This window comes from Hipposideros armiger, unplaced genomic scaffold, assembly GCF_001890085.2.
Source record: "Hipposideros armiger isolate ML-2016 unplaced genomic scaffold, ASM189008v1 scaffold_1787, whole genome shotgun sequence".
NCBI lineage: Eukaryota > Metazoa > Chordata > Mammalia > Chiroptera > Hipposideridae > Hipposideros > Hipposideros armiger.
The window spans coordinates 51616-59846 of NW_017733137.1; the positions used below are offsets into that span (position 1 = coordinate 51616).

Below are 8231 nucleotides of genomic sequence, written 5' to 3' on the forward strand. Positions count from 1 at the left end.
ATATTCCACATATCAGTGAAATCATATGGCTCTCGACTTTTTTTGTCTGACTATTTCACTTAGCATAATAATCTCAAGATCCAACCATGTTGTCGCAAATGGCACTATTTCATCTTTTCCTGTGGAACAATAGTATTTCGTTGTGTATATATACCACATCTTCTTTATCCAATCATCTATCAAAGGACACTTTTGTTGTTTCCATGTCTTGGCCTCCGTCAATATACAAAACCTTCCCAAAAGCAAAAGTCCAGGACCAGATGGCTTCACTAGTGAATTCTACCAAACACTCAAAGAGGATCTAATACCTGTCCTACTCAAACTCTTCCAAATATTGAAGATGAGACAATACTCCCTAACTTATTTTATGAGGCCAACATTACTCTGATACCAAAACCTGGTAAGGATAACCCCACAAAAAAGAAAATTACAGATCAATATCTCTGATGAATACAGATGCAAAACTCCTAAAAAGATTCTAGCAAATATAATACAACAATGCATTAAAAAGATTATACATCACAACCAAGTGGGATTCATCCGAGGGGCACAAGGAAGGGTCAACATATGCAAATCAATCAATCTGATACACAACATAAACAAAATAAAAGACAAAAATCAAATGATTATATCAATAGATGCAGAAAAAGCATTTGACAATATATAACATCCATTTATGACTAAAACACTTAATTTAATGGGTATGGAAGGATAATATCTGAACATATTAAAGGCCATATAAGAAAAATCCTAGGCTAATATCATAATTAATGGTGAAAAACTGAAGCCCTTTGCTCTATATTCAGGAAAAAAACAGGGCTGTCTCCTATCACCTTGGCTTTTCAACATACTATTGGAAGTCCTAGCCAGAGCAATCAGGCAAGAGAAAGAAATAAAAGGCATCCAAATTGGGAATGAAGAAGTTAAATTGTCACTTTATGCAGAAGACATGATACTATTGGGTTGTCGGAAAGTCATGATGCATTTTTGCAATGAAAAACATAGAAAAAATACGTTATGACTTTTCCGACAACCCAGTATATACAGAAAACCCTAAAGATTCTACCAAAAAAGCTGTTTAAATAATTTTTAAAAATATATTATTTTTACCTTTGCCCACACTGACATAAAACTATCTTCACCTTTAAAGCCAATGTTGTCCTTTCCTCTACCTTTTCCTTGGATCGTGAATTCATTTGAAAGGAAGTCTTCCACAAACAAACATTTACAAAATGTGAAGAAAACAGGCATATTTTCCTTCAGAAAAATCAAAGCTAGAATGTTTAGTGATTAAAGTGTTTCCCCCAACTTGCCTCAGCTTGAGTGACTTCACTGCAATGACTTAGGAAGCAGCAGGCTCCCTTCTTCCAAATCACCCCATCAGAGAACACCTGTTGCCGAGCAGCAAGCCAGAGATTTGGACGGGATGTCACACACAGGGATACTTCGGTGTGGTCAAACTTGCATATCTGGATTATGAAGGGAAAAAAAATCTTTAATCGGGAAAGACAAAGAAAGCACGTTAGGATTGCTTATTCCAAATCTATATTCTGCAACAGTTCAAAAAACAGGCAAAGTCCCCACCTACCTCAAGGCTATGGGCCCCCCAATACTTAGCACAGTTATCCTCAGATGATACCACTTCTCATGGTGAGATTCTTCCCTGTCTCCTGGGTGAAGCACCGTGATGCTAAGTCTCTCTCACAGTCAGTAAGGAATGCTCTCATGCTTTCTTTTAGAATTCAACCAATTATACAGGTCTGGGTTAATTCTTCCTTTTTGCATTTAGATAGACTGTTATTTTCCACATGAGTTTTCTATGTTCTTGTCTAGTTTCAAAAACTAGAAACACATTGAAACAAGAACATGAAATATAGGGAATCCACAATAACACAGGGGACAAAACCCATAGGATGAGGTAGTCAACGACGTACCTTTTGTACACTTCACCCCACCGCAACCTCTCCAGAGGCAAGCTCAGAAAGCCACAGGCTTTGTTACTGTGAAGCCTCCACAAGACCAACAATCCTCATGGTCCTACTGTCAAGTTTGAAATAGCAACCTAAACAAAACCAACCTGGGTTGTTGGATCCAAAAGAAACCCAAGTGTCTTCTGCCATAAAATTTCTGTGGACATCAGCCCCTGATTCTGGGGAACAGCGGTGCTGGGCTGGGGATGTGGTTCCCTCAGTGACAGTGATGTTTGGAGATTAATATTAAAAGCTGCTCTTGGCCTGGATATCATCAAGAATCCGCTGTAGCTTGTCATCTTCAAATTGCCCCTCTGGCTTGCAATCAGAGCCTTGGGCTTCTGAGGAGCCTCCGGACAAAGGCTGGCCAAACAGGCCTCCTCCATCTTATGAAGCTTCTTCTGAAGCAACCAGCTACCGACACTGGCAATGGTCTCTGTTTCTGATACGAATAAACGGGCTGTGTACTTTCAAGTTTACATGAAGACCTCAGTAAGTTCTTCTTTATCCGCTGCACTCCCATCCTGTCACTTTCGATGTTCCACAAGCATATAAACTTCTGAACTTAGAAGTGTCCCAGGTGTTTCAAACTCTTTGGAAAGATGAGCTGTGAGGAATCCACCTCTCCGTTACCAACCCGCCTGCTGCCCTCACCCTGCCGCGTGACGACACCAACACCACCGGAAGTGGCGTAATCTGCTGTTTTTCAACTTTTGGAATATGTTCTGAGAGTTGGAGACAGCATTTGTGACCATGCTTTATTCAAGTTTATTTTGGATAACTGGATTAACAAGTGACTACTCAGGGTTCCCTCCAGGTAATAAGGACAAGTTGGAAGGATGTGCATACTTAGCAGAAAAACTGGTGAACCCAAATCACATGACTGGGCAGGAAGTCAAGCTCTCTTGTGAGTCACTTTCTGATCATGAAGATGGAAGCGATTCCCGAGCATGAGGGAGACGTACGATGGAAGATATTGACATTGTTAGGTTAACATCCCTATTGAAGTTACACGTGGTTTAAAAGAACAGAGATCATTAGTTTAAAGTAAACAAGGAGTCACATTTGTGGGCAGCACTGAAGTTTGCAAAGAGATATAGGAAGATAATTTAGGAATAAAACTTAAAATATACTAACCATTCTTCACCTCAATGAAAATAGGCCCTCAACGTGGAATCCATCTTTCATACATCAGCAGTAGATTACAACATTAAAAAGACATACTTTGCATAGGAACCAACTGAGTAATGCTTTTTCATGTTTAAGGGCAATTCTTTCTGAAGACCATATTAGGTGAATCTATTTCTTAAACTTGATTTGGCCTGTGGACTCTACTTGGAGTTATATATTTGATAATCAGTTTTTGCCAGGGACTATGGTAGGCTTTGTGGACACTGAACTGAATGAGAGCATAAAAGCAGTGACTCCGCTAACTATCAGCAGAATATTATAATTCGTATCATCAGTAAGAGCAGTTAAAAGAGTGACATAGACTAGAATGACAGACCCAAAGTGAAAACCGTAGTTGCAGAATCCCCTGAGCAAAACATCACATAAATGGGCTTACTTAGCATGTGTAGTTTATATCATGGGAGCTATACAACTCATGAATATTTGTTCAGTAACACAAAATAAAATCTTGAGATGATATCTATTATTTGAGAAGAAATTATTCTTAGGAAATACGTATGGCCCCAGAAGTAAATGGAAAATCCAATATTTCTGATGCAAAGTCAGAAAACCTTTGTGAAACTAGGAAAATAGACAAAGAAGAAAACTGTCTATGTATCAGTGCAGAAAGCATGATAATACGAAATACTTATACTGTATGAAGAAGTTGAATTCAAATAAAGGGAAATTTCAGTAATTGAAAAGAAGAGGCATATTTTACTTCCATGTTTTCTAGCTCCAAAGATTTTATCCCTCCAATCATGATAGCTCATCATCCCCAAAATAATTGCCCCTTTTGTAACTGCCTTTCAAAACAATCCATTCAGCACCCCTTTATGTCTTTTTTCCTGAGACAGTAGATGAAGGGGTTGAGCATGGGTATGACCATGGAATACATCACCGAGGCTGTTGCACTTGACTGTTAGCTATAGGTCACAGGAGAGCTGAGGTACACTCCTAGACCTGTACAATAAAATAAGGAGACAACCAAGAGGTGAGACGCACAGGCAGAAATCGCTTTATACTTCCCCTGAACAGATGACATTGCACATATGGCGGAAACCATCTTAGAGTAAGAGTAAAAAATCCAAGCCAGGGGACAACTTTCAATCAGCCTGACTGAAAAAAAAACATCACCATGATGTTAAGAAAGGCGTCAGATCAGGCAACTTGGATCATCTCATTGAGTTCACAAAAAAGTTTGGGGATTTCCAAGTCTGTGCAGGACAGCCTCAGCACCAATAAGCTATATAACAAGGCTTTCAGGACACACATGATCCAGGACACCAGACCCAGCAGCCCACAGAGCTGGGGGTGCATGATGACCGTGTAGTGCAGGGGGTGACTGATGGCCACAAAGCAGTCATAGGCCATCAAGGTCAGGAGATAGACATCCAATTCTGCAAAGAGAGCGAAAAAATACATCTGTATGATGCAGCCTTCATAGGTTATGACTTTGCTCTGTATCTGGATGTTCACCAGCATCTTAGGGATGGCGGTGGAGGTGAAACAGACGTCCACAAAGGACAGGTTGGAGAGGAAGAAGTACATGGGCGTGTGGAGGTGGGGGTCTGAGCTGACGGCCAGGATGATGAGCAGGTTTCCCAACACAGTGATCAGGTACATGGAGAGGAAAAGCCCAAGGATGAGGGGCTGCAGTTCTGGTTTTTTAGAAAGTCCTAGAAGAAGAAATTCTATAATTCATGTACTATTGTCTGGTTCCATGAAGTAGATGTGATGACTAGAATGAAAAAATAACAAGATTAATTTTCATACATGGACACTAGTGACACATATTGAAATGCTACATTTTATGATTTGCGTCAAATGTATATATAATACATATAAATTTTTCACTCATTTGAGGAATATATGTTGAGTTCTGGCCATTTTCCAGTCATGGACTATAGGGTGCTCAGAAACAAAACTTTCTATAAATTAATAAGGGAGAAAAAATATAAGCAAATAAAAAATCATATATCATGTTAGTCTGTATATGTGCTTTGAAGAAAAAGAAAGTAGGTATAAAAGAAAGTGGATGAGTATATTATTCTTACTGGGAATCGAGACAGACCTGTAAACACTGTGCCATTTAACAGATACCTAAAGGAAGACAAAGGGAAGACGTGAAGGCATCTGGGAAGTGTGTCGCCTGCATAGGAAAGAGCCAGTGCAGAGGCCTGAGGTTGGCACTCGGTTCAAATAATCAAGTCTCACAAGGCAGCCATGCGGTGAGGGGAATGAGGAAGGAGAGTGATAGAGATGGTGTCAGAGAACGTTGAGGAATGAGAAGGCCTCTCTGTTAAAGATAAAACAGCGATATAAGGAGTCTGTCAATGAAATGTTCTCTTTGCGCTTCATTCATTTTATTTCCAAGGGCTCCAGTGAGTAGAAGTGACCCCTTCATTATTTCCATCTGTTGGTTAACATTGTGGAGTCTGAGTTTTAAGGGATACATTTTGCAGTGTATGAGCTAAATACCCCTGCTTTGAAAACAATTCATGTTCCATAAACCACACACACATATCACAAACACACATCACACACACACATACACACACACATTCACACTGACATATCACACACCACACATCACACACACACTCACACACATGCACACACAGTCACACTATGAACTTCTGGGGCCATGTTACTACTAGGCTTTACTCACCTCCAAGCAAAATAATTAGAAAAGAACAGATACAAGGCATGCTGTCAACATCAGATTACCTTTCCCTTAAAGAATATAGAAAGAAGACCCAAATTCCAATTGGTAATCTTCCAGTGGACATGTAAAAATGGGCTATAATTTGATAAGCCCATTTCTGCACTATATTTTAGACAATCAGTTAAATAGACAGAGACGTAAAATGGAGAGAGAGAGAAAATCTAATAATCTGCGGTGTTCCCAGAGAGATTGTGAAGAAAGCATCCCTGGTTCTGGCGCATGCCAACTGCAGGTGCAGTGCCTCAATGCCCAGAATAATGAAAAGTAGCAAATAGCAGTTTATTTAAAAGAGAATAGAACAATATCTTTATGATGTCAAGACACCTTACAAATTGAACATTCCACTAGAAAATGTGCAAAGGGAATAAACCTGCAATTTATGAAAGGAAGTATACAATGTGTGTGAAAAGCAGGGGTTTTTAAAGCTGAAACTGGGAGAGACTTTTTAAATGACATTAAATGCAAAACTTTTGGAATCAGAAAACTGTTTTGCAAGCTGATGGTTACCAGATGGGAGGGAGATTGGGATACAGGGAAAAAAGGACAAGAAATTAAAAAGTACAAATTGGTAGTTACAAAATAGTCACGGGGATGTAAAATAAAGCATAGGGAATATACTCAATAATATGGTAATAAGTATGTATAGTGCCAGGTGGGTACTAGACTAGTCAGGGGGATCACTTTGTAAATGTATACATGTCTAACCACTATACTGTATACTGAAACTAATATAATTTTATATATTAGCTATACTTTAATAAAAATCTTTAAAAAAACCAAGAAATTAAAAAAATTATTGATTCATTTAAAAATAGCAATAACCTTTTTTTAGAAAACTCCATACTCTTTTCCATAGCAGCTGTACCAACTTACATCCCCACCACCAGCGTATGAGGATTCCTTTTTCTTCACAACCTCTCCAACACTTATTATTTGTCTTGTTGATGATCACCATTTTAACAGGTGTGAGGTGATATCTCAGTGTGGTTTTGATTTGCATTTCCCTAATAGCTAGTAAAGTTGAATATTTTTTCACATATCTGCTGGCTTATTGTATGTCTTGTTGGGAGAAGTTTCTGTTCATGTCCTCTGCCCATTTTGTAATAGGATTGTTTGTCCTTTTGTTGTTCTGTTATATGAGTTCCTTATACGTTTTGGATATTAGTCTCTTATTGGAGGCGCTGTTTGCAAATATCTTGTCCCATTCAGTTAGTTGTTTCTTTGTTTCTTTGTTTGTTTGTTTTTTGTTTTTTTTAAAAAGAAGTTTCAGTTTAAATTTATTTGTGTAAAGTCTTGCTAAAAAGCAGCCAGCAATAAGATCATGGCTATCAAACTAGTTTGTTTCATAGAAAGTGGCTATTCCTTTCATTGTTTCTGAAAATTTCTTAGGACAGTCCTGTCATTCTAAACAGTCTACAGTTATTACACATATTATTTGTTGTCACTTAAAAATCTTGGACAGAAAAAAAGCCACTAATAAACAAAAGGAAGATGACAGTTGTTTGTTTTTTAAATAGCCTTCATCAGTCCAACAAATACAGTATTCAGAATCAGTACAAAGCAACGAAGTCCTCCCGATAAGAATACACGGTTACAGTACTGAAAAGAAATACAGACCTAGGAATTCCATTCGCTTGCTTTAACAGATGGGCTTATTCGTAACCAAGTCTTGGACCAATCTAGTTTTCCCAGCTCCCTCATTATATTTAAAATGTAGTTATAAATTCGAGTGGTTGACTCATTTTAATTTTTAATAAAAATGCCAGAAATCAGGAGCTATGTTAAAGCAGTCTTTTTACAACTGGACTACTACTCTGCAGATAATTACTGGGTAGGACCATGTGGAACCTTTTCAAAAATAACCTCCTCTGAGGAGTACTTTAGTCTGATGGAGTTGGATTTGACGTTTGGAAACTGCCTAAATTCATCTGAACGAAAGGCATGGGAAATGAAATAGGTGACTAAACGGGCACTTGTGGTACAAATTAAATTGTGGCTGTTAAGGAACCACTTACCTTTTTGAAATACTCAAACTGACTTTAAAACAATTCAGAAAAGATTTCTCAAAACTTTTTGGATAGCAGTAGGGCTGTGAGAATACCAAGATAACCTCTCCAGTTGGCTGCTCCAAGTGACAATCATCTTTTGGGTAATTCCTAAGTCTCATTTCTTTGGGTGAAAAGTTGAACAACATGCTTAGTCTTTACAAACATAATCACGCCTCATACATACAAACAATGGAATTCCTCCACACCACACTGTATTAGCGGCGGGCATCTTATAACAAGGGAACATCACATAATAAGAGTCTATTTTCTTGAAAATGATCACATATTAATTCCTTTCATCTAAAGTATACTACC

General features: G+C 38.3%; 3 pseudogenes; all 3 read right to left on the reverse strand.

Moving 5' to 3' along the window:
- Window positions 1–1835: 1835 nt before the first annotated feature.
- LOC109378186 (sterol O-acyltransferase 1-like) overlaps window positions 1836–8231 on the reverse strand; it is a 9733-nt pseudogene continuing 3337 nt past the window's right edge.
- On the reverse strand, window positions 2217–3913 carry LOC109378179 (DNA-directed RNA polymerase II subunit RPB4 pseudogene; annotated as a pseudogene).
- Window positions 3964–4865, reverse strand: LOC109378180 (putative olfactory receptor 7A2; annotated as a pseudogene).